At 35.1% G+C, this 7,532-nt stretch overlaps 1 protein-coding gene across 1 annotated transcript in view; it reads right to left on the minus strand.

Annotated features, from left to right (window-relative positions):
* LOC306863754 (protein FAM163B-like) overlaps window positions 1-2,371 on the minus strand; it is a 28,717-nt gene extending 26,346 nt beyond the window's left edge. The window contains exon 1 of the mRNA XM_079407292.1: window positions 1,843-2,371. The gene's annotated coding sequence lies outside the window, so the exon portion shown is untranslated. The remainder of the gene's footprint in view (window positions 1-1,842) is intronic.
* Between the last annotated feature and the right edge of the window lie 5,161 nt (window positions 2,372-7,532).

Raw genomic sequence — 7,532 nt, forward strand, 5'->3', positions numbered from 1 at the left:
TAAACCTTGCTGCATGCAGAATACAAATAGTTTTAGTCTCTGAGAAGCGCGTTCATTATATTACGAAAAACGTTTTATCAGGTAACCTTAAAAAAATGTGTTAACATTATTGAGAGGATAAATGAAAAATGAAAATTCTGCCATCATTTAATCATGTCTTTTCAAACCTGTACTGTATGACTTCTTTCATCTGTGGAACATGAAGAAGATATTCTGAGGAAAGTTTCAACTTCATACAATGGAAGTCAATGGGGTCCAAAAATACAAACACAACAACAACAAAAACACACACACACACATATATATATATATATATATATATATATATATATATATATATATAGATATATATTGTGTTTCAGAGAAGAATGACAAATATGTATGTATGAAAGTATATATAAATAAATACTAAGTTTTTTTAAATTTTAAAGTTTTAAATAAAACAGGCTATTAGCGTATGTTTTACAAGAATGGAAGTCAATGAGGTCCAAAAATCCAACAAATTTTTCTTTTGTGTTCCATAGAAGAATATAATACACTGTAAACATAAATAAATACATTTTTTAATTCTTAAATAAAGTTTTAAATAAAACAGATTATTTACAATATTTCAGTCTTTCTACTCTAAAATTTCATTTTAATTCAGTGTGTTCCTTGCTGTTTCTTTGTAATGATTTATGAAATTTAAACCTTACACCAATTTCACAATATTTGTTGAACAGGTTTATGATTTATTAGAAAAAAATATTTTCTATGATGTAACGAACTTGACTTCTGAAACGTATTTTTACATGTCAGAGCAGGTTAAAATAATTCTTTGAGGTAACAACACATGTCCACTGCTACAGCACAGAAAAGCTGTTTTGAAGATGATTTGGTTAAAATAAGGTCTGCATATGTGACACTGGCTGATTCCTCCTTTGAAGATGACACTTTGGAATAGACATGTCTCTATGATTCACTGGAATGGGGGCATCTTGCAATTAATATGTGTGTGACAGAGAAACAGAGCTGTGATGGGGGAGGGTCAAGGATGGAGGAACGGTCATGGCTGGGGGTGGAGAGAATTCTTTAACATTATTATGCTGGAAAAGCCCATCCCCCTTTATGTCCCATCTCGTAAATGTCGTAGGGGAAAAAATCTCTTTGCACCTTTCAAGGGGTCATGGGAAATCGCATCCACCAATCAGGAGGAGTGTAGATTGCCATATCTGCTTGACTGCACGTGACATGACGGGTTCAATGCTCTTAATATTTGAGTTCGTAATGTTTGGTCTTACTGGTCACATGATTAAAATCATGATGCAGTTACAACTCATTGTAGATTGAACAACTAAGGACTGTCTCTTTGAATGCATCTAAGTACAAACAGTGGGAAAATGTGCTTTTCAATGTTTTTTTAATTGGAATTCAACCTTCTTTAGACCTATAAATTGAGTTGATTTGGTTAAAAACATTAACTCAGACATGAATTAAACTTCTATAATGATGCAGTAGTGAGAAGGATATATCTAGGATATACTGAATGCATGCAACATCAACATATTTGAATTAAATCGAGTTCAGCAGGTCAACTTTCCATGACTTCAGCACCATGGACAGAGAACAACTTCCTATAAATGCCAGTTGAAGCTACATGAAGAAAAACAGGCCTATTTTAATTTAATTAAAAGTGCTAATAATGAAAATGCCAACTGGAGAATGTCTCCGAGCATAAACGCGAATTAGGAATGATTACTGTTCACACAAACCAATAGAAAAACCGCATTACATTTCTTCACAACCAAAACAATTCTGTGGACAAATGAAGGGAACTAAATCACAGTTGTGTTGTAATCTTACCTACACGATGGTTAGAAATGAACCAGAGCACATCTGCAGAACTGTTACGGACTTTCGGCGTTTTTCCCTCGACTTTTGGCTCCTAAAACAGATTAAGCATGAAGCGAATGGGTCTCACACGATTAAGATGAAGCGATATCTTGGTAATAATCAAAGTGTTCCTTATTTCATATCCGTTTATGTGGAGTTGCCAACATCCTGAGAGACTTTTGATAGAATGTGAGGAAAAAGAGAAGGTCCGAGAGCACAATGTAGTAATTTAGAAGAGGAAAAAGTTGTTGAGGAAACCAAAAGTCCTTTTCGATAGGTAGACCTAATCAAATCCGCCGTCGGTCGAGGAAATCGGCGTAAACTAGTTCTTCAAACGTCGGAACATGAAACCTTCACAATGCGCCTAAGCTTCAGATGGCAGTGTCTTCTCTCTTTGCGCGAGAAATTACTACGGACTATGAAATCTCAGCTTGTTTGTTCTCCGATGCTTTCCAGCCAGATAATTGCTGCTGTTTGTCTCGTGCAGCTGAAGTGCACTGTAAATCTGGCCGCGCGCGCGGAGTGGGATGAGACGGGTTTACAGTTCCGGTCGCTGCGCTGACTGACGATATGCGGCTATCACTGTGATGCGAGCTCAAAGAATCCAGAGAAGCATCATAAATTCATCAGAGCCACTGGAAGGCGTTAAGAGACCGCCTCACTGATTAATTAAGTCGTTAAATGTACAGTATGTTAAACTTTCTGGGGCCACACTTTACAGTAGTGTTAATGCTGTTGCTTATTTAATCAACATGAGTGTTGTTGCCTTATTTAAATATTATGTGGCGAACCTTGTAATTAAACATTACGTTAATAATATTGTGTTCTAAATAGACGCTTTATATACGATTAGTTCGGACTAGAAATTCTGATTGGATGAGCCGCGTTCTAAGTTGATGATAAATGCTGATAAATAGGTTAGAAGCAATACAGCTGCAGCTACTGGGCATGCGCACATCAACAGGCTATAGATTCATTTTTGTAACGCTGAACAACAATAATGTATTTGCATTATTGTAAGGGGTTGGTTTAGGGTTGGGGTATGTGTAGACATTAATAAAACACAATCTAATAGGTGGAAAATTTTATGTATTGTTGGTTTCCAGCCATAGCTGTATCCCTTCTAGCCACAATTGATAAATGAGTGTTTATGAGCATGGAAACCGTAAACAGCATACGGATATGATGAACTATTATTTTCCAGATGAAATGTTTATTTTGATTATTATTACTAATTTTAGATATTTATTGAATACTTGTGACGTTTATATATTTATATTTTTAAATTAAGATCGGACCATTTGTAAATTGAATGTGGAATTTTGCTAATTGCAAATTTTTCTCTCTCAATTCAGATTTTCTTTCTCAGAATTGCATGATATAAACTCACATTTCCGACTTTTTCTTTGTTATAAAGTCAGAATTGTGTAATATAAACTCACATTTCTGACTTTTTCTTTGTTATGAAGTCAGAATTGTGTAATATAAACTCACATTTCTGACTTTTTCTTTGTTATGAAGTCAGAATTGTGTGATATAAACAGATTCAACTTTTTTCTCACAATTGTGTATTTATATCTCGCATTTCTGAGAAGTCAGATTTTGCATACATAAACTCACAATTGTGAGAAAAAAGTCAGAATTGTGAGTTATAAAGTTGCAATTACTTTTTAAATGTTTTATTCAGTGGCAGAAACAGGCGTTCATATTATGCTGCTTGATACTGCAAACTGTATTTATTATTATTTTAATGTATTATGCTATTCATAAACACTGGTTAAAGTGCAAATAGTTTTACCATTTACTGCACTTTGTTTCTCTAGTTAATTACCCAGAGTCTTGCACATTCACAGAAAATATTGCTTACTTCTGTGTTGCAAAATAAGTTGGATAAAAGCCTTGGTAAAATGCAGTGATAAGTACATCAGAAAAGCCAAGGCTTCACATGACTTATTTGTTTATTTTACTCCACAGTTTTAATCAAAATTGGGAAAAACTGAAGGCCAAGTTCTTTAAAATGTTATTGTAAGTTTAAAGTTGTTCCCACCCACCCTCACAGTCTTCCTTTCTCTCACGCAAAATGTTGACATAAGATCTAGATGATCATGTCACGTCAGCCGCTGATTTCCTTCAACTCCTTGTCTGCTGAAATCTGGCTGTAAGGTTGTTCTGAAGACCAAACAAAAGAGCAGCCCAGTGGAGCTGGATGAAGGCCAAGATAAGCAGTAGCCCATCTGTAAGGCCTGCTCATTGATTTTGGCCAACATGATAATGACTTGTAGGATACAAACACACAGCAAGGACTCAGCTGTAATGTGGCCGGTTCTCCAGCTGAAGGTACAGAATGGACTGTGGATTAATGGCAGCAATGCATTTTGTTAATACAGTCAAGAATACCAACCAAAAAATAATCAGCTATCAGATACAGTCAGATCATCAGATTCTTCATCTATGTTGTCTATTATGGCAATAAGCTTTCCAGTTCTCTCTGCTGAAAGCTGCAGCTTCAGAGCATAATGCTGTCACTATCACTGTTGTTTGATGGTTGTCTTGGGTTATGAACTTTAGAGTGCTCTTATAAAGGTTCAAAGCTTTGCCAGCCTTTTCTCCAGCTTTTTTAATCATCTTGAGGTTCGTCTTGAGTTAAGTGGTTGTCAGGACAACAAGAGTCATCTGCTCTACTGATTTAACCAATATTAATAATATAAATATTTGGTGAATAAGTGACTAATTCATATGATTTTGTATGATTGTCTTTGCACGTTTTCATACAATCTGCTTAAACCCCATTGACGCATAGGTTTAGTGTGGAGCTTCATGCTTTTTTCTAAAATCATATGTTTTTTGCATGATTTACAAATTCATACCACCTCGTAAAATAGTAACGTTGTTTCCCATGAGTTTCAACTATGAGACCTCATTTATTTATTGCACAATAAAGGGCCATTTACACAGACTGTGCATGTTTTTGACTGCAAAAGACGTGAGCACAACAGTCAAACGCGTTCGTCGAGTGCATTTACAGAAGAACAATGGAAAAGTAAACCGCATTCTGTCTGAACAGCCCCTAAAGCAGTTGTACAGGTGGATTTGTATTTTTGTGGATTTAACATTTTTAGTGTGATGTACCAGCTATTTTTATTTTTCAGATTTGTCCAGCTAGCGCATTCTAGAGTAGCCTCAATAACAAGACCACTGGCTCTTTTAACTAATGTACTTTACACTACCATTCAAAAGTTTTGTGGTCAGTAAGATTTGTTTGAAATAAATCAATACTTCTATTCTGCAAGGATGCTTCTAATTATAATTTATAATGTTACAGAAGGTTTCTGTAACTAATAAATGCTCTTTTGAACTTTCTATTAATCAAAGAATCCTGAAAAAAAACATTGACTTTCAACTGATAATAATCCAAACTATATCTAGAGCAGCAAATAAATATATTTGAAGGATTTCTGAAGGATCATGTGACACTAAAGACTGGAGTAATGATGCTGAAAATTCAGCTTTACATCAAATGCAAAACAGTTCTTTGAAATTTCAATTATATTTCACTATTACTGTATTTTTGATCAGCCTTGGTGAACATAAGATACTTCTTTCATAAACATTTAAAAATCATTCTGACCCCAAAGTTTTCAGCAGTAGCATATCGCAGAGGATTTTTCACTTAAATGCTAAGATTGTCCTCACTTGCTTCTTCTAAAAAAGACAGTTTCACAATTTAAAAGTACTTTTTATTGCATTGATTATTCAATTTTTACATATTAAGCTCTATTATGGTGCATGGCTGTGCATTATACATGACCAGAAGGAAAGTGACCGGACCAGCGCTGTTTCCTGCCCTTCACCCCTCCTTACACCCTGAGTCTGATACGTCTCTCCTGACACGCGACCAAAGAACTCTCTCTCTCTGTGTTTAGTGTGTTTGAGGTAATACTGACTGACTGACTGTTCTAAGCTGGATAATGTCAGTTTGAGCTTCAGGCCATCTGACTCCTCAGTGGTGTGTGTCTGCATGCGTTCAGCCCCCTTTGTTACATTCACACATACATGTGTGTGCGACATACAAAATATACACTAAAACTGATGGGGCACAACCTAAAATGGGCTGCAGGTCTGTTTTGATTGTAACAGCAGAGAAAAGGGAAATAACAAAGCAGGGATTAGTATATGCAACTAACCATATAATCATAAATAGAATAGCTTTTAAAGGTTAATAACTTGGATTATTAAATTTTTAAAAAGATGGAGAATGCTACCCTTATCTTTTGTTGTTGTCATAAGTGGATGTGCAATTAAACTCTGCAGCATTTTGGAGCAAATTCATCTGCTGCTAGATGCCAGTCAATTTAGGCACAAATCAACATGGCCAGGTTATAATAAATAAATAAAAAACAAATAAAAGACATATGCACATTACAAACATGTTCACTTGCTGCATAGAAAAATATGGGTTTTGTGAAATGAAAAAGTGCTGAGAGCATGAAACAATAGAAATTCAAGAAACCATAATCTAAATGTTAAAAGCCAAAATTCATAATATTTCTAATAATTCATTTATTTTATTATACATTAATAATATTTATACATTTTATAGCATTTTTAATAATGTAATATTTTTATATTATATTTAGGGTTGCAAAGGGGTGGAAAATTTCCAGAAACTTTCCAAAAGTTTCCAACAATTTCTGAAATTTTCCATAAATGTTTGGAAACGTTTTGGAAATTTCCCGCCTTTTATTTATAATGTGGTGCAGTTTGAATATATTGAATATAATTTTAAACACTTATTTTACTTGTATTTTTTAGCATTTGATCCTAGTACTGTCTCCCTTGTAAAACAAAGCAAAACAAAAGCTAAATATTATATTTTTACTTTTTAGTATTTTATCCTTATCTGTAAAACAAACTAAAACTAAAACACAAAACAAAGCAAAACAATCAAAAAAGCATAACAAAAACAAAACAAACAAACAAACAAAAACATTTTCCATTTCAGGGACAACAAATTTGGATCCTTCAAGTATTTGTTTTCTATTTTCCTTTCCTTCTGCACTTTCCCTGTCTTAATTTCTCTTTCTCATTTGTTTGTTTTTCTTTCTCTCTTTTGATTTTAGCTAAGCCTAGAAATCTTCAATAACACACTAGCAACCACAGAGCAATGCAACACAGCAACAAAAACAAAACACAACTCTCAGAACACCTTGATAACCATGAAACCTTATCCTGACAACCACTCACAATACTCTGGCAACTATTGCACGGGCAAACACACTTCCTTCAGAAAATCTACAAATCCAGAATCCATTTCCACCTGTTTTGTTTTTTCTTTAGGTCCAGATCAGGCTGGGTTTAGCATGTTATAGGCCCTATGATCTGTTGCTCCAGCTCGAGGAACAGTCATGTCTCCGGGGCACTGAAGGCCCCTCTGACCCGCAACTTCATTTCATTAGCGGATCAGACCTGTTCCTCTGTTCCATCTGTTCCCGTCTCGCCCATCCCACATTCACACTGCCTCCCGCCACTGCCACAGGGACCTAAATAACCTTTATTCCTCAAACCAGCTCTCCATGTTTCTTGATTGAGATGACACAATTGTCAGAAGCTGCACCGTGTCCCTTTGGCTCCAAGGCATTTGAGCATGTGCGTTAAGGAGG

The sequence above is a fragment of the Barbus barbus genome (genome assembly GCF_936440315.1).
Source record: "Barbus barbus genome assembly, chromosome: 45".
In the NCBI taxonomy this organism is placed as follows: Eukaryota; Metazoa; Chordata; class Actinopteri; order Cypriniformes; family Cyprinidae; genus Barbus; species Barbus barbus.